We start from the raw sequence: 19810 nt of genomic DNA on the forward strand, positions 1-19810 counted from the left end.
TCTGAGGGAAGGGTTGAAGTAATTAACCCATAGTTAAAGCCACCTGTATTGACTACATTTTATAACACAACACACAAAAGCATTTTATAAGTATAAGCATTACAGTATGATTTAAATAGTAAGTTTTGGTGAAAATATGTTTGAATATTTCACTCTAATAATCTAACTATTTTTATGTACTTCACTGAATTGTCCTATAATACCACTTAACACAGTGTTATGAAGCTTACAAAAATTTACTAAAACTTTAGTAAATAAGTCAATGAATATCTTGACATAAATGGTTTCAACTAAGAGACTTCCCTAAGATAAAGAGCTCTCGGAGAGGGTAAAAGCAGTTCCATTGTGTGCAATTTTGCTAGTGGAGAGGAAGGGGAAGGAATTGGGAAGGGTTAAAAAGAAATTCTGTGATTAAGGGGAAAAAAATGAAACAGGCAAAAACAAATCAAAAGAAAACCCCCACAGACAGTTGCCTTCAATGGACTTGTGGATATCTAAATTGCCCATTTGGTGGAGTGAGACAGGGGAGACATAATGAGGGGGAAAAAACAAGCATGCATACTTCCTAAGAAGCCATTATATCAAGCAAGGTGCAGAAGGGGTAAATGGTGCTTATTTCTCAACAGATAATCCCATACAGCCATGATAAAGAAAGTAGTATGAGTAAGAACCCACAAAACAAGTGCTATAGGAACAATAATGTATCCACGACAAGGTTAAGTAACAGGAGCAACGAAAAGCAGATGCAACATTACTCTCCTAAATCCACAGGGCTGTGTAACAGTGGTTCCTGTCCTCAGAACATTGTCCCCATTTCCCCTTGGGCACATGCCATTTGTCTAATTCGAATAGAGAGGAGAACAGCAGTGATGGAAGAATACATCCATTTTTCTCATGCTGTCACTCACTATTATTACTGTACTGCCCCTGCCAACACAATCCTAGGGCTTCTCCCCCACCACTTATCCCACTCTGTTCCACTGGCTTTTTCTTTTGGTAGAAAAGTAAGTATTTATTTGATCACGACTTCCCATTTATAACTTAGAGTGATTTATAAAAAATACACAGAAAATAGTTCTATGTCCTGTTGATATATTGTTATCTCCACTTTTTATAGTGTATAACATTAACCTGTTTTATTTTTAAAGTACAGTTATAAGAGAATTAACAAACAAATCTGGAATAGTTATTATATAAAGTGTAACAAAACTGGAAAGGTCACATAATGGAATAAGATCTATACCCTCTCAAGTGCGGTGTTCTGACTTGAGCTACCAATTTCGATGCTTTCAAAGAATTACATATTGTTGCCGTTAAACCAATTTTGGTTCCTATTTTTATGTTACTTAATTTCAAAGGAATGAAAATATTTTCAGTTAAAAGCAAATTATTAGACTATTCTGTTTCATTTCTAAATACAGCATGATACTATTTCTTTAATATTACAGGTTTTAATTCTTCAAATAGAAAAAAAATCAAACTGTAATGATGAGTAAGTCTTAAGAGAAGATATTTCATCAATTTACTGATGATCTGTGTGAATGCTTTTTTTTCTTCTTTTTTTTTTTTTTTTTTTTTTTGTCTTTTGTCTTTTTGGTTGTTGTTGTTGTTATTGTTGCTATTTCTTGGGCCGCTCCCGCGGCATATGGAGGTTCCCAGGCTAGGGGTTGAATCGGAGCTGAAGCCACCGGCCTACGCCAGAGCCACAGCAACGCGGGATCCGAGCCACATCTGCAACCTACACCACAGCTCACGGCAACGCCGGATCGTTAACCCACTGAGCAAGGGCAGGGACCGAACCCGCAACCTCATGGTTCCTAGTCGGATTCGTTAACCACTGCGCCACGACGGGAACTCCTGTGTGAATGCTTTTTAAACATCTCATGAAAAAAGGTTATAACCATTACACTTCTGGATATAAACCACAATTTGGTCAAAAGTAGCTGGCCTGCTAAACCACAAGATGAGGGAGGTGGGGAGACAGAAAAGTATTCCCTTTTTAAGCTGAAAAACTCTAAGACCAGTAATTACAGAATTACTAGCATATTTCACAATCAATATTCCAAATTCCTAAGATATTAATTTTATAGTCTATACCTTAATAATGGAAATTTGGATAAATTTTACAAGAATAATTATAAAATCTGATTTCTATTCAGAGTTTCTCTTTAGGCAGAATGCTTACGAAGTTCATAAAAAAAATTAAAATATCCTCTTAAGTAGGGACCAGAGAAATTATCTTTCCATTTATAGGCTTTAGAATTGTAATAATCTGTGGTGTATGATTTAGGAAAAAAGCAGAAATGATTTATTCAGCAGGCACTGGACTAAGTGCTTTACATATATTTATTTCTGAAACTTAGAACAACCTTGCCAATATCACAAAGGTTAGCTTTCCCAAAATCACATACCTTTTAAGTAATTCAATCAGGATTTAGAAGCAGATGAACAAAATCTAAAACCAATGCTCTTTCCATTTAACCATGCTAGTTCAATATTTTAAAAAGTTAATACTGGCTTCCATAATAATTAATTCCTCAGTTATTTTGTATTATAAACACCTGTTTTCGTATCTGACTTTCTCATTTGACTGCAAGTTCTTTGGGAACTGGTGCTGTGTGTGAATGATTGTAATATTCCCAGGATCTAGCACAAAACACACAGTATGTGTTTGATATTTATTAAATGAATGAACAAACCTCCAGCAAATCAGAATAGTCATTTAAGGAGAAGGAATGGTTTAAAAGCCTAGAATATCTGAAAAAAAAAAAAAAAACTTCTGAAAACAAAGGGACTCTGCTACAACTAAGGCACCACTATCTGGGGCACAAAAGGACATAAAGGGTCCTTAGCTTTTCGCACTTTCCTACCCTCAATATCCGAAGTCCCACACAAGATGTAGTCACTATATCTAGACAGATGCACTTCCCTCTAGTTCTCCATCAGCTAGGGATGGCTCAGTGCCTCACCACCCTTCCTCAAGAACAATCTCCTAAAGAACAATCACATCACAAGGAATTCTTGGCAGAGCAATAATACTCTGTTACAGAGTATCACAGAAATTATGAGAATAAGATAAAATAAACTCAAAAAGTTAAAAGAAATGTGTAAAAATGAACATGAATCAATTTCTTTTTGGCAATACTATGTCTTCTATTACAGTAAACTGTGTAGTTCTGTTATAGTATTGCATTTTATTCACAAGATACAGTCCACTTTTATTTCCCTATATCAGCTCTAACACACATAAATGTGTGGAGCCATACAAATATAAAGTCTTTCAAAGATACATCAGTCTATCCTAACTGCCTTAATTAGGATTAGTTTCAGCTGTGAGAAAACACCCTAAAACCAGTGGCAAAAGCATTAAATTAGTGGCTTCCCTTAAATGAAGTCCAGGTAGCTGGTAGGGATTTCAAGTTTTTTCAACATCTATTTAGTAGCCTAGTTAAGAGGAAGGTTTGATTTCAGCCTAAGAGGCTTTTTCACTACCCTCCAGAGAGTTCCTTCCATACATAGGATTCCTTTAAAAATGTTTTTATGGCATTGCCATTGTGGCTCAGTGGTAATGAACCTGACTGGTATCCATGAAAAAGCAGGTTCCATCCCTGACCCCACTCAGTGGGTTAAGGAACTGTGAGCTGTGGTATAGGTCACAAATGCAGCTCTGATCCCGCATTGCTGTGTCTGTGGCGTTGGCTGGCAGCTGCAGCTCCAGTTCCATCTCTAACCTGGGAACGTCCATATGCCAGATGTGGTTGTAAAAAAATTAAAGTTAAAAGTTTTTTTATGAAATTAGTGAAACAGATGCTATTTTGAAATCTTACTAAATGATTTGGGGTTCTGAGAAGATTCTGGATATTAGCTATTGCTAGGTAACATGTGGATCCAAATAAAGAAAATATTCCTACTCTCTGAGTATCCCCTATTATTGTCATGTGAAACTGAAATAAGGCAACAAATCCAGGAGGAATAGACTGTCATTGGGAGAATAAGCTTATGTACACAGGTTTCAAGATAAATTTTACGAGTCTGAATTTTTCAGTTTGACTGATATTGCCTTATTCAGAAACTGCAACAAAGGTATTTCAGGAAAGCACCAGCAAACTTGTCATATCATAACTGCTCACTTTTAAAGACACTATAGCCTGGGAAAAATGGACAGCTACATATAAATCAATGGAACTGGAATATAACTCATGCCATACACAAAAACAAACTCAAAATGGTTTAAAAACTTAAATGTAAGACAAGACACTATCCAACTCCTAGAAGAGAACATAGGCAAAACATTCTCTGACATCAACCTTACAAATGTTTTCATATGTCAGTCTCCCAGGGCAACAGAAATAAAAGCAAAAATAAACCAATGGGACCTAATCAAACTGACAAGATTTTGCACAGCAAGGGAAACCATTAAAAAAAAAAAAAAAAAAAAGAACCTACAGAATGGGAGAAAATAGTTGCAAAGATGCAACTGACAAGGCCTTAATCTCTAAAATATACAAACAACTTATACAACTCAATGGCAAAAAAGCCAACGACCCAATGGAAAAATGGGCAAAAGACCTGAACAGACATTTCTCCAAAGAAGATATACAGATAGCCAACAAGCACATGAAAAAGTGCTCAACATCACTGATTAGTAGAGAAATGCAAATCAAAACTACTATGAGGTACCACTTCACACCAGTCAGAATGGTCATCATTAATAAGTTCACAAATGACAAATGCTGGAGAGGGTGCAGAGAAAAGGGAACCCTTCTGCACTATTCATGGGAATATAAATTGATACAACCACTATGGAAAAAAGCATGCAAGTACCTCAGAAAACTAAAATATAGAACTACTGTATGACCCAGTAATTCCACTCTTGTGTGTATATCTGGACAAAACTTTCCTTGAAAAAGATACATGCACCAGTATGTTCACTGCAACACTATTCACAATAGCCAAGACATGGAAACAACCTAAATGTCCATCGTCAGGTGAATGGGTTAAGATGTGGTATATATATACACAATGGAGTATTACTCAGCCATAAAAAGAACAAAATAATGCCATTTACAGCAACATGGATGGAACTAGAGACTCTCATACTAAGTGAAGTAACTCAGAAAGAGAAAGACAAATACCATATGTTATCACTTATATCTGGAATCTAATACATGGCACAAATGAACCTTTCTACAGAAAAGAAACTTACGGACTTGGAGAAGAGACCTGTGGTTGCCAAGGGGGAGTCGGAGGGAGTGGGATAGACTGGGAATTTGGGGTTAACAGATGTAAACTATTGCTTCTGGAAGGAAAACACAATGAGATCCTGCTGTACAGCACAGGGAATAATATCTAGTTACTTGCGATGGAGCATGATGGAAGAAAATGTGAGAAAAAGAATATATACATGTGTGCCTGGGTCACTTTGCTGTACAGCAGAAAATTGACAGAACACTGTAAACCAACTATAATGGAAAAAATAAAAATTATTAAAAAAAAAAAAAAGACACTAGGTGTTCCCTTCGTGGCGCAGCAAAAAAGAATTCAACTAGGAAACATGAGATTGCGGGTTCGATCCCTGGCCCTGCTCAGTGAATTAAGGTTCTGGTGTTGCCATGAGCTGTGGTGTGGGTCGCAGACGCGGCTCAGATCTGGCATTGCTGTGGCTCTGGAGTACGACTGGACCCCTAGCCTGGGAACCTCTACATGCAGCGGGTGCAGCTCTAAAAAGACAAAAGACAAAAGACAAAAAAAAAAAAAAAAAAAAAAGACACTATAGCAATACTTTACAACTGTATGTAAGTAGGTAGTTGCCTCTGTAACAGCCAGCACTTGGTTGCTCTAAATATAATCTTTCTCAGAACTTACAATTACTCTAAACATTAAGTCCTCTGTAGTCCAACATTTCTTACATTGTTTTCCACATTTTTGTCTATGTTTTAAGTGCCCAGATTTAGTCTCTTAATCAACTGTGCTTCTAAAATGTTGTTAGTTTATTTGGAACAAAATTACTTTTGCTTCTGTAGATCCATTTTCAATAAACAGAAAGATGAATATGTGCCATTCCTCTAATTCTGGAATCCGTAAATTTTTTTCTGTAAAGTGACATATAGTAAATATTTTAGGCTTTATAGGCTATACTGTCTCTGATACAACTACTTAACTCTGCTGTTGTAGCCTGACAATAATCACAGACAGTATGTAAGTGATAGTAATTTGCCAATCCTTGCTCTAATTGATTAGACTTCCTTGTTAACAACAACAGAAAAGTTTAATGGCTTCTTTTTTCTTTTTTTAAAAAACAAGCTGGTGGGTAATCATAATCAAAATCATGCTGGCCTAAGAGTATCTTACAAGACTGAATAAGAAGTGCTCATTTTGTAATTTGCAAACTCCATCTCCCCAGTCCCAATCTACACAAGATTTTAAGCAAAACTCTATAGAGTCATCAAACAGATGAACAGAAAGTTGGTGGAAAATTTATATTTATGAAATTTTTCATATTTTCTTCTTCATGGAACATTTCTTTTTAAGTTTTATATTACTAGCATTAACTCAATGTTCCCCTCTAATCTTTATATGCTTCTATCTAAAGTTTCACTCCATCTTTCTTTCCCCGTACCCACAAAAACCACAAACCACAACAAGAACCAAACAAAACTCCTCATAGTCACAGTTAGAAAGCAACTGTTATATCACCGATTCTCATTTAAAAAAAATTTTTTTTTGGCCACACCCATAGCATGTGGAAGTTCCCAGATCAGGGATCAAAACCACACTGCAGTTTTGATTTGCGCCACACCTGTGGCAAATCCAGATCCTTATGCTAAGGAAAAACGTAAGAATGTACATAAAGATTTAGATATTAAGATACTAATATAACTAATAATAGTAAAAAGATTAAGATAATAAATTTCCCCAAATAGGAGATTAAGTAATTATGGTATATCTATAACACAGACCAGATCTATGGCTCTCATACAAAATCTTGCTTGACAACTGTTATTGTAAATAAAGTTTTATTGGAATAAACCACACCCATTTGGAATGGTCTATGGCTGCTTTTAGCCCTCAAAGTCTCAAATACTAAATAGCCCTATAAAGAAAAAACTTGCTGACCTCAGCACCAGATTGTATTGATGTGTATTTCTGAGAATAAAGAGATGTTTATGATATATTTATTTCTGGTGCTAGATTTATTTCAGTTATGAAACTATACATAATACACTAAACCAAATGGGCGATTTTTTTGGCTTGTATATATTTAATAAATATACAAATTGTATACAATTTGTGTACAAGAAAGGCAAGGAGGAAGAAAACACCTACTTCTCAATGACCAGAAATTAAAAACACAACAGAACAAAAACTAATTACTAACTTCACAAAGGGCAAATGTATATAACTTCCTGTTGAATGGTTTCTCTTCATTTTCTCCTTTCATTTTTAAATAATGCTTTGGAGTCTCACATACATTCATGTCATTTTATTTCTTCAACTGAAGTATACAGAAATTTAGAATCATTTCAGTTACTAATCCCACATTACTAATACAGCTATATCCCTTAAATGCCAGATGTTACAAAGGTCTATTTCACTGATAATTTGGCTAATATATCTCTGTATTCTCAGTGCTGAACATGGTTGGCTCCTTCATTCATATATGTAGGCATACTTCTTATTCACCAAATAATTTGTAGAAATCCAGTGTTATGTGCTAGGCCATAAACTTCTTGTGATCACAGTCCCTAATCTCACGGACTTGTGATTCTACTGGGAGATAAAGATGAGCAAATAGGCAATTACAGTGTGGTAATTCTATACTGAAGTATCTAGCTCAGTTTGTGACAATACAGGAAGGCTTCCCTGAGAAAATAACCAAAGAGCAAAGTGAGAAAGAACACTGAGATATATACAAACACCTGAAAGCAAACCAGAACATGACACAGTCCAGAAATAGGGAAAAGGCCATTAGGATGGAGCAAGGAATGCAATGGAGAGAAGGGAAAAGTATAACTGGGGTGTGCATGTGGACTCTGTGAACTGTGGTGGATTTGCATTTTATAAAGTCCCTTGTGGATACATTGTGAAGACGATGGGGACAGAACAATAACGGGAAGATCTCTTTATAGGAGGCTACTGGAGTAATTCCAGCAAGACATCAGTAGAGATGCAGAAAACCTAAGTAAAGAAAGATTTAGGGCACAGAGTGGAAAGGTAACTGACTACAATTTGGAGGTAGGGTAAAGGAGAAAGAATAAAAACTGACCCAAATTTGTGGCTTAGGCAACTGGATAAATGGGAATGTCACTCAAAGAAAACCGAGAAGGAAAAATAAACTGATTTGTTTTGAACTTGAGGAAGTTTACATGCCTGTAGAAATTCCAAATGAAGATTTATATTAAGCACAATTAGATTCAGATGTAGAGCTTAAGACAGGGATCTGGGCTAGATAAGACCACAGATTTGAGAGTATCAGCAGCAACTGGGTAAGAATACTGAGAGGTATAGGCAGACAAGAGAAGGGAGGTAGGCCAGAAACTTGAGGAATACTAATATTTAATGGAGGAAGAGGATTTTTATTACGTGACATGTGAGAGAATCAGTCCCTGAAAGGGCTGCCTGGCAAGAAAGGGAGGTAACAGTCAGTGGATAACTGAGAATGTAAGTATGTTAGCCATGGAACCAAAGTTCTAAGGGTCCAGCTGAAACATACAAGAGAAAGGCAAATAATGAGAAGATGGATCAGAAACTGGAAGCAGGATGCTGATAAAAATATACAGGAATGGGAAGTGGCACTTCCAGAGTGGCAGAGGAAGGACATTTGAAAATCTGTTCCTCCATAAAAGCAACAATACTGGCAAATACTGTCAAATGAAAAGATAACCTACTGAATAGGAGAAAATGTCTGCAGATGACACAACGGATAAGGGGTTAGTATCCAAAACATATAAACAGCTCACTCAACCCAACATCAAAAAACACAAACCACTTAAAAAATGGGCAGAAGACCTGAATATAGACATTTTTATATAGGAAACATAGAGGAAATGCAGATAGCCTACAGGCAAATGAGAAGATGTCAACATCACTAATTATCAGGGAGATGCAAAGTAAAACCGCAAGCTATCACCTCACACTTGTCAGAATGGCTGTCATCAAAAAGAACACAAATAACAAATGTTGGTGAGGATATCAAGAAAGGGGAACTCTTGTATACTGTAGGAGGGGATGTACATTGGTGCAGTCACTGTGGAGAAAAGTATGGAGATTTCTCCAAAAAACTGAAAATAGGGAGTTCCCTTATGGCACAGCAGGGTAAGGATCCCTTATTGTCACTGCAGCAGCAGTGACACAGGTTCAATCCCTGGCCTGGCTGTGCCCCCCTCCCCAAATCACACACACAACAACAACAATAACAAAACCCTGAAAACAGAACTACCACATGACCCAGCAATTCTACTCTTGGCATATATCCAAAGAAAATGAAAACACTAATTCAAAAATGTTCATAGCAGCATTATTTACAACAACCATGTCTCTATCAACAAATAAGGAAGCTGTGACACACACACACACACACTACTCAGTCATAAAATAAAATGAAATTTTGCCATCTGCAACAACATGGATGGACATTACACTAACTGAAATAAGTCCAAACTAATGGTTACCAGTAGGGAGAAGGAAGAGAGAAGGAGCAATATAGGAGTAAGGCAATAATATTATGCATAAAATAAGTTATAAGGATATATTTTACAACATAGGGAATACACCCAATATTTTATAATAACTCTAAATGGAGTATAACCTTTAAAAACTATGAATCTCTATATTGTACACCTATAACTTATATAATATTGTACATCAACTGTACTTTGACAAAAGAATTTTGAAAAGAGTACTGCAAATACTTTCAAAATCAATTTTTCCCAGCATTCTGGAAGTTTACTAAAGGGCTGAAACAATCCAAGGAATATTCATTCAAGAAAACCAGCTGACTCTTAGCAAGAACATCAAGCTTTATAGCATCTTAACATGCCCTAATCCAATCACCCCAACCCCAGCCCCAGACTAGCCTTGAAAAACCAAAACCGTGCAATGATGGTAGTTAGGAAACCCAAAAGCCAAGCCAGAATACTGGAGAAGCCAGAATAGATTTGAAGTTCCCCCAAAACTCCATCCCCAGAAAACTATCACTATTTGCCTGCCCGGCAGCATGCCAAAAATCTCCATTCTTGGGAACTGTCTTTATTTGATAAGACTCAGGATTCACTCTATGTGTATAGTGCCATCTGCAGCATATTTGCTGAAAACAGGCAATAGCAATTGTTTAACACTGCAGTTGCCTGAGGGAGTTGTACTAGTTGTAGCTAATAAGCAGCTGATCAAAATACTCAAAAGGAAAAACTGAGGAATGAAATGTCCATAAGGGGCATTGAATGTTCTGACATAGTTCTGGGAATTTAGAAGGTTATACGTATGTGTGAGTTGTGTGAATGTGCAGGAAGACCTGAGAAGGCCCTAATCTTTCATGTCTGGCTGACCCTGAAGATCTACTTGAACACACACACACACACACACACACACACACCCTGAGCAAAAGCTGAAAGGCATTTAAAGAAACCTCCGACCAAACAGTAACTGACCACTGCTAGCTGAAAAGGCTTCAAAGAATAGAGACTGTACAAATCCAGGGGGTAGGAAGGAATATAATTTTCTTTAACTGTCACATTATTTTAAATGTCTAGTTCCCAACAAAAATTATAAGACATACAAAGAAACAGTGAAGTATGGCTCATACATAGGAAAAAAAGTCAAAAAATTGTCTCTGAAGAAGCCCAGATATTGGTCTTACTAGACAAATACCTTATACCAATTACAAACATTTCAAAGAAATAAATTACATCTAAATAATTAAAGCAAAGTTTCAGAGTCATGTTTTACCTAAGATAATATATATGAAGAGATAGAAATTATAAAAAAGAATCAAATAGAAAGTTGGAATTTAAATGTGAAAGGGGTACTTTCGCCCAGTGCAGTTAGGAAAAAAAAAATCAAATGGACATTTTGGAGTTGAAAAGGGCAATAATAGATATGAAACATTTCGTAAAGGCGCTTAGTAGCATATTTGAATTGGCAGATAAAAGAATCAGTCAAGTTAAAGACAGGTCACTTGAGCTTCTCCAATCTGAGGAACAAAAAGAAAAAAGGAGTGGAAAGTATATTTGAAAAAATAATGACAAAAACTTCCCCAATTGGATGGAAAACATTTGTCTTTATCTCTAAGAAGTTCAAAAACTCTGACAGGACAAAATGGAAGCAATCCATACCTAGATGTTTCATAGCCAAATTGTCAAAAGACAGAGAGAAAGTCATGAGAGCAGCAAAAGAAAAACAATTTGCATGTACAAAGTTTCCTCAATAAGATTAATAGCTGATTTCTCATTATAAGCCATGGAGGCCAGTGACCAGTAGGATGACATGGTCAAAGTGATGAAAGAAAAAGACCGTCATCCAAGAATTCTCTATCTAGCAAAGGTAACCCTCAAAAATGAAGAAAAGCTAGGTGAGGTGGGAAAAAAGCAATTAAGACATTCCTAGAAAAATGAAAATTGAGAAAATGTCCCTTGCAGAACTGGGTATTTCATTTCAGGCTGAAATGAAAGAACAATAGTCAGTAACTCAAATCCACACTAAGCAATAAAAAGCAGGAGTAAAGGTGTCTATGTAGGTGAGTACAAAAGAAAAAAATTTCCGTTAACTCTTCCCTTAGCTCCTTTAAAGGGCAGGTGCATAAAATAATTATAAAATTGTATTGATGGGCTTATAATGTATAAAGATGTAGTTTATATAAATGGTGTTACAGTGGAGCAAAGTTTTTATATATTTAAATTAAACTGGGATTAATCAAAACTTTTAAATTAAGATGTCAGCTGCAGTCCCCACGGCAACCACAAAAAAACCCCAAATACACATATACACAAACATACACACACAAAAAAGAGTAACAGAATTAAACAGTATACTAGAAAATATCTATTCAGCATAAAAGAAGGCTGTAATGGAGGAAAAGAGCAATAAAAATGTTTTATGCTTTTATACATGAGAAAACAAATAGCAAAATAGCAGATGTAAAACTTTAACACAACCGTCAGGTGGCCAAAGCATACATTATATCTCGGCCTATGGCCCTCTACTCAATGGGGAAGATCAATTTTCCCATTTTTACATTTAACAGTACCCTTAAATGGTACCAGTGTGTCCAGTTGATACATTTATCTCCATCTCATCTCCAGCTTCAATCACCCATGGCCAATGAATCAACCAATCATGCCTTTATAATTAAACTTCGATTAAAACTCTTGAACAATGAGACTTTGGGGAGTTTCTGATTGGTAGACCATCCCAACTCCATGAAGACAAAGGCGTCTGAGCTCAGGACCCTTCTGAACCTTGCCCTATGTATAATCTTCCTCAGGTTGCTCATTTATATCCTTATTAATAAGCTGTGTAAGTACAGCACTTTCCTGAATTCTGTAAATTGTTCTAGCAAATTTATTGAATCTGAAAGGGGGTTGAAGGAGGGGTTGTGGAAACTCCCTAATCTATAGTTGACTGAACAGAAGTGCATGTGGCCTAGGGACTCCATTGGTGACTGGCATCTAAAGTGGGAACAGTCTTACAGGACTGATCCCTTACTGTGGGATCTGCACAAACTTCGGGTAGTTAGTATCACAACTCAACTGAATTACAGAACACCCAAAGCTGATGCCAAGAATTTATGGTTGGAAAATTGACACAACAGGATGTTTTTTTCATACTGGGTAAATCCTAAGAGGGCTTTCAAAAACTGAGTCTAGCAGAAAATTTGACTGTTTTTTTCTCCTAATAAATTAGCTTTTCAAATGCTAATTTATAAATGCATAATGCCTTCCTATCTCCCCCTATTTGCAATGTACTAGAGGGGACTGAATTAAGGACCAACTTTCCATGTTAAACAGTAAAATATCCAACAGCCAAACATAACATACAAATTCTTTTATGATTAATATGTCAAAAATCTGATGAAATGATATGTCCAAATTGCAAAGTTTAGTTTTCAGTCATTATTACAGAAAGGAAATCGGTAATTACCTTTAATTTTTTTTTGTCTTTCACCATTTTAGGGCTGCACCCACGACATATGGAGGTTCCCAAGCTAGGGGTCAAATCGGAGCTGTTGCTGCCGGCCACAGCCACAGCCACGCCAGATCCGAGTGGCATCTGCAACCCACACCACAGTTGATGGCAACACCAGATCCTTAACCCACTGAGCGAGGCCAGGGATGGAACCTACAACCTTACATTTCCTAGCTGGATTCGTTTCTGCTGCGCCACAACAGGAACTCCTACCTTTACTTTCATAGTGACTGTGAACCTCCATTTGGGTACTATTTCACACACCATATTTTTAAAAAGCTTAGCCTTAAAAATTTAAACTGCTAAGAGTGATTTCAAGCTAGAATTTCCAAAAAAAAAAAAAAAGTGTACCTTTCAGATTAAATGTCATAAAAATAACTAGTGCTTATTAACCCTTGCTAAAAAATAAAATTCTGGCTTATAAAATAATTATCGTTTTCACTGTTTTAGCCCAAATGGTCACACATAGTAATCTCTGTGGCATTTCAACTGAAAAGTAAGTAATTCAACGTCTTAAAGTAAAATTAATAATTTGATTACAATGTAAAAATTCAACTCAGATGATTTAAAGCAATATTAACAGCTAATCAAAATAAACTTACTGTCCAGTCAAATTTGTATATAAATGCCTGGATTTTCTTTCAAAGGCACATAAATAAAATATTGCAAATAATTAAAATATGCAAATCTAGTAAATTTCCCAACCATACCATAAGGTAGCTAAACACTCAAAAGCATTAAACTTTTACCCATCTACAAAAAAGTAAAAAGATAACTCAAGGAATAACAGAAACTATTAGGAAATCATATTTTATAAGGGCCTTGTATCTAGAATAAACACTCTTACAACTCAATAATAAAAAGACAAATAACTCAATTTTTAAATGGGCAAAGGATCTGAACAGACATTTCTCCAAGACAACGTAAAAAAACCAAGAAGTACATTAAAAGATGCTCCTCCTTAGTAGCCATCAGTGAAATGCAAATCAATATTACAATTAAATACTACTTTATACCCACTAGGATACTATAATAAAAAAGTCAGACGATAACAAGTGTTGTGGAGAAATTAGAAAACTCATACAATGCTGGTGGAAATGTTAAATGGTGTGGCTGGTTTGGAAAGCAGTCTGACAGTTCTTCAAAGGATTAAACGCAGTTATCATATGACCAGCAATTCTACTCCAAGATACACGCCCAAGATAAATGAAAATATACATCCACACAAAAACTTGCACATAAAGGCGCATAGCAGCATTACCTATAAAAGCCAAAAAGTGGTAATTACCCAAACGTTCATCAACTGATGAATGGATATAGACAGGAATCCATACAATGGAATATTTACTCAGCCATAAAAAGGAATGAGTACTGATAAATGCTACAACATGGATGAACCTTGGAAACCTTATGCTAAGTTAAAGAAGCCAGACACAAAAGATCACATATTGTTATAATTCTATTTATGTGAAATGTCTAAAATATGTAAATTTACAGGGACAGAAAGGTTATTAGAAGTTGAAAGGCTGATGGTGTTGAGTCAAATGGGTAGTAACTGCTCTGTTTAGAAATGTTCTAAAATTGATTGTGGTGATAGCTGCAAAACTCTGTGAATATATTCAAAATCATTAAATTGTACACTTTAAATAGGTAAGTTGCATGGTACATGAACTACATCTGAATAAAGCTGCATTCAGCTTTATAATAATTCAGCTGTATTCATATATTTTTAACTATCCATACCAATTGTTTTCTTTGGAGGTCTCTAATGAGAAGACCTAACTTTGAATATACCATTAAAATCAATACATTCATCAAAATGAATTATTGGATTTGTATTATAGAAATCATTTATTATAGAGAGATATTCCACTTAAAATGATCTTTACCAAAAACAAATAAAGAAATTAAGGATTAAGAAAGAACTATTAATGTAAGAAAGTTTTATTTTCCAGACATAAAAAAATGACAATAAAACTAAACTACTACACTGCATTTAATATCTGCTCTCTCAAAAGGTAGAAGCAGCATACCCTCCTTCCATGGCTCAACCTCCTACCCCTAAATAACCTATGATTTTTGCATATGAAGTAAAAGGAGTTTCTAAGGACAACATTTAGTTATTTAAGAGTACTGAACTGATATGACCAGTTAGTTCTATTAACCATACAGTTGGTCACACAGGGGCCCAAATAAGGCAGTGTTATAAATCATGAATATTGGGAGTCCAAAATTTGGGGCAGAAACATACTGCCAAACCTACTAAAAACAATGCAAAGCAGAGTCAGTGAAGCAACATTTTGAAATTATTAAAAGAAAAAACTGAATTTTAGTGGTTGCTCTAGTTTGCAGTATATATTTACACCTAATCCACACTCACTGTCAAATAACACTATATGGACTGCACTGCACAGGTAGTGCAAGTACATTATAATAGCATTCCAAAAATTTAATAATGGTATTCTAAATTCCTCCCTTTTTCCCCTTATGATATGACTATCATTCATTTCACTTCCCCATAAACTAATTCACTCAATACATTGCTTCTATTATTATTTTGAATAGTTGTCTATTACATCAATTAAGAATAAGACAACAAAGGTTTTATTTTACCTTCACTTACTCTTTCTCTAATGAGCTTCCTTTTTTGATATGGATCCTAACCTATACCATTCCTTTTCTCTGAAGACTTTTTAACATTTCTTGCAAGGCGAGAAATACTTCTTACTGGTGACAAATTCCTTCAATTTTTATTTGAGAAAGTTTTTATTTTTCCTCTACTTTTGAATGATAATTTCAATGTATCCAGAATTTTAGATTTTTTATTTTTTCCTTTCAATACTAAACGTTTCACTTCATTCTCTTCTTGCTTGCAGTTTGTGAAGAGAAGTCCAATTAATTCTTAGCCTTCTTGTTTATGTTAAGTTGTATTTTCCCCTTTCAAGACATTGTCTTTGGTTTCCTGCAATTTTATTTTATTTTATTTTATTTTATTTTTTGTCTTTTTGTCTTTTGTTGTTGTTGTTGTTGTTGTTGCTATTTCTTGGGCCGCTCCCGCGGCATATGGAGGTTCCCACGCCAGGGGTTGAATCGGAGCTGTAGCCACCGGCCTACGCCAGAGCCACAGCAACGCGGGATCCGAGCCGCGTCTGCAACCTACACCACAGCTCACGGCAACGCCGGATCGTTAACCCACTGAGCAAGGGCAGGGACCGAACCTGCAACCTCATGGTTCCTAGTCGGATTCGTTAACCACTGCGCCAGGACGGGAACTCCGGTTTCCTGCAATTTTAAAATGATATGCCTAGATGTAGATTTAGTATTTATCATATTTGGTGTCCTTTGAGTTTCCTGGATCAGTGGTTTGGTGTCTGTCATTAATTTTGGAAAATTCTCAGTCATTATTACTTCAAATATTTCTTATGTTCCTTCCTCTCTTCTTTCTTATAAGCCTATCAAAGGCATTCATTTCTGTTACAGTGCTTTTGATTATTAGTATTTCCTTTCATTTCTTAAGAGTTTCATTTCTCTCCTTACCCATCTGTTCTTGCATGTTATCTACTTTTCCTATTAGAGCTCTTGGCATATTAATAAGTTATTTTAAAGTCCCTGTTAGACAATTCCAAAATCTATGCCATATTTGACTAGGAGTTAGGCTGTATTTACTATATATAGCTACAGGTAGCAGAGGCTAAAATTTCCTCTAATTTCCTTACTTTTATCTCTTCTGTTGTCTTTTAGTTTCCCCAGAAACTCCTTAAAAAGAGGGCGAGCCCTGCAACTTTTCCATCTGTAATCTTCTGTTACTAGGAGAGTCCTGTTGGTATGGTGATAAGATATGGGGGAGGGGAAAGTGTTCTATTGTCTTATGTTTATAGGTCTGAGTCTTTTGTTGGCCCTGTTATGCCCAGCTGTGGCCTTCGCAAGTGCCTCTCATCCTTTTCTCCCCCTTAGATGAGACTGCAAGGCTAGAGGGGGCTGAATTTGGGTATTTTCTGCTCCCCAGATTGGTTAGGCTCTGGTGGTTTCCTTTTTGGGGCAGAGGGAGAACAGAGTGCTCATGGGTATTTCAAAATGGTTACTATTCATTCCCTCTTGCTGTAAGCATAAGGGGATTTCCCCCACAGTCCTCACTGTGAAAACCTGGTATAGCTTTTGGAAGAAAAACTCACAACACTGTGGGACCCCCGTCGCTGAGCCCCTGGGAATTTTTAATTCTCAAGTGTATCCACACTCAGTTTCTGGAAGGTCAATAGTTTTTTTCCTCACTCCATCAGCTTCTGCTCCTGGTAAGCTGTGATTCTCCATATCTGTCTGCGGTTTGCTGGGTACTGGTTTACTCTGTGACCACAATTCTCTTACAGATCTAAGAAGAGTGGTTGATTTTTAGCTCATTCAACTTCGTTCTTGTTGTCCTCACAACAACAAGACAACAAGGATGACAACTTCTAAATTTTTTCACGTGAATGGAAACCAGAATTCTTGTGTCTTTTTGATATATTTCCATCATTCCTTGAACACTTTCTAATTTTCTGGAACAATAAGATGTTCCAGGATCATATTATTTTTTCTGGCCCAAACATGACATCAGCTATCTCTCAAAGGTACATTTAGTGAGAATGCTATTTAGAAATCAAAATCTACATGTAGGAGTTCCCATCGTGGCGCAGTGGAAACAAATCTGACTAGGAACCATGAGGTTACGAGTTCAATCCCTGGTCTCACTCAGTGGGTTAAGGATCCGGCATGGCCATGAGCTATGGTGTAGGTCGCAGATGAGGCTCAGATGTGGCATTGCTATGGCTGTGGCACAGGCCAGCAGCTATAGCTCCGATTCAACCCCTAGCCTGGGAACCTACATATGCCGCTGGTGTGGCCCTAAAAAGATAAAAGACAAAAAAAAAAAAAAAAAAAAAATCTACATGCAGAGTGTGCTCACTGCTATTGCTATGGGGTGACATTAATTCCAGAACCTCTAAGCAAACAAAGCTAGGAAATTCATATATTTATACACATATACAACCACAATATATCTTCTTTCTTCTTTCCTTTCCCTCCCTCTCATCTCCTTTGCTCCCTTTCTCTTTCCCCCAGCCTTCTCTCCATATAATAGTAAAAAACTGAGTTCATACTGATACCTCCAATTACAACCTAATACCCCAGAGACATTCTAGTTGTCCCTGTTTCCATGTTTCTCTCTTGTTCCAACAGTGAGAAACCTGGCTCCCATTTTCCTAAATATGTTTACTTATCTGCAAAAACTCAGAAAACATAAAAAGCAGTTTGAGAATTACTAACCACTACCACTGAGCAAGGCGCATCTAGTAACCAGAATTCGGTGTTTGTTCACTGTTCTTTTCCGGGGGGAATGGAGGAAAAGTGGTAAAATTTCCATTTGGTGAAATGCACAAATACTAAGTGTGCCTTGATTAATTCTGACAAATGTGTATATCTTTACCAAGTTTTGGAACATCTCCCATTTTCATCACTCTTAAAAATTCCCTCATGCTGCTTTTCAGTCAATCTCCATCTCCTCTGAGGCAATTACTGTTGCGATTTTTCACAATAGTTTTGTCTAGCACCTCATGAAAATGAGATCACACTGTACATATCCTTTGGTGCCTGAATTCTGCCCAGCACAGTGATTTTGATGTTCACCCATTACATCACATGTATCAGTGGTTTACTCCTTTTTATTAGTCCATAGTAATTCCTTGTATGGACATATCGCAGTTTGCTTACCCATTTAATATATGAAACAGAAGATTCGGAGTACCTAAAATCACACATTTAACTGGACAACAAGAATTTAAGAGGACCTCAGAACCAGAAGAACTCTAAGCTCTTGATTCTTTTCTTTAAATGATCTTAAATGAATTCAATTTTATTCATATGAATATGTTAAAAGGAATATAGTAAGCTCTTGCTTAGTCTGGTGTTCTTTTCACTTTACCAAAGGACTACTTCAAACAAGCTAAAACACTACAACAAAACTCCAGGACTGAAGTTCCCCAGTGGCCTAATGGTTAGAATCCGAGTTGTTATTGCTGTGGCTCAGGTTCAATCCCTGACCTGGCAACCTCCTCATGCCACAGGTGTGGCCAAAACAAAGGCAAAAATAAACAAAACATTCCAGGGACGTATTTTTAATCAAATAAAATTAGTGATTAAAAGGAAATACCTATTTATGGAGTTCCCATCATGGCTCAACAGAAACAAATCTAACTAGCATCCATGAAGAGGCAGGTTCTATCCCTGGCCTTGCTCAGTGGGTTAAGGATCCAGCATTGCTGTGAGCTGTGGTGTAGGCCACAGATGCAACTCGGATCCCGAATTGCTGTGGCTGTGGTGTAGGCTGGTGGCTTCAGCTCTGACTCAACCCCTAGCTTGGGAACCTCCATGTGCCACAGGTACAGCTCCCCACCCCCCCAAAAGGAAATACCATTTATAATCATATCAGACATATATTATTAATATTTATAAAACCACTGCTGCAATACTTTCTAATGAATTCCTTATACTTAAAAATCTGAAAGTAAAAGGTCAATGAATCAAATGCAAACATTTAAAACTCTTTAAGAATGGGAGTTCCTGTCGTTGTAGCTATCAAATGATACCACTTTCCCCCTGT

At 36.5% G+C, this 19810-nt stretch overlaps 1 protein-coding gene across 6 annotated transcripts in view; it reads right to left on the reverse strand.

Moving 5' to 3' along the window:
* REV3L (REV3 like, DNA directed polymerase zeta catalytic subunit) overlaps window positions 1–19810 on the reverse strand; it is a 203864-nt gene that overhangs the window by 138789 nt on the left and 45265 nt on the right. The gene's annotated exons all lie outside the window — the stretch shown is intronic.

This window comes from Sus scrofa, chromosome 1 (genome assembly GCF_054392235.1).
Source record: "Sus scrofa isolate SSC_HxYL_T2T_F1_AM1 chromosome 1, Sscrofa_HxYL_maternal_Yorkshire_Landrace_v2.0, whole genome shotgun sequence".
In the NCBI taxonomy this organism is placed as follows: Eukaryota; Metazoa; Chordata; class Mammalia; order Artiodactyla; family Suidae; genus Sus; species Sus scrofa.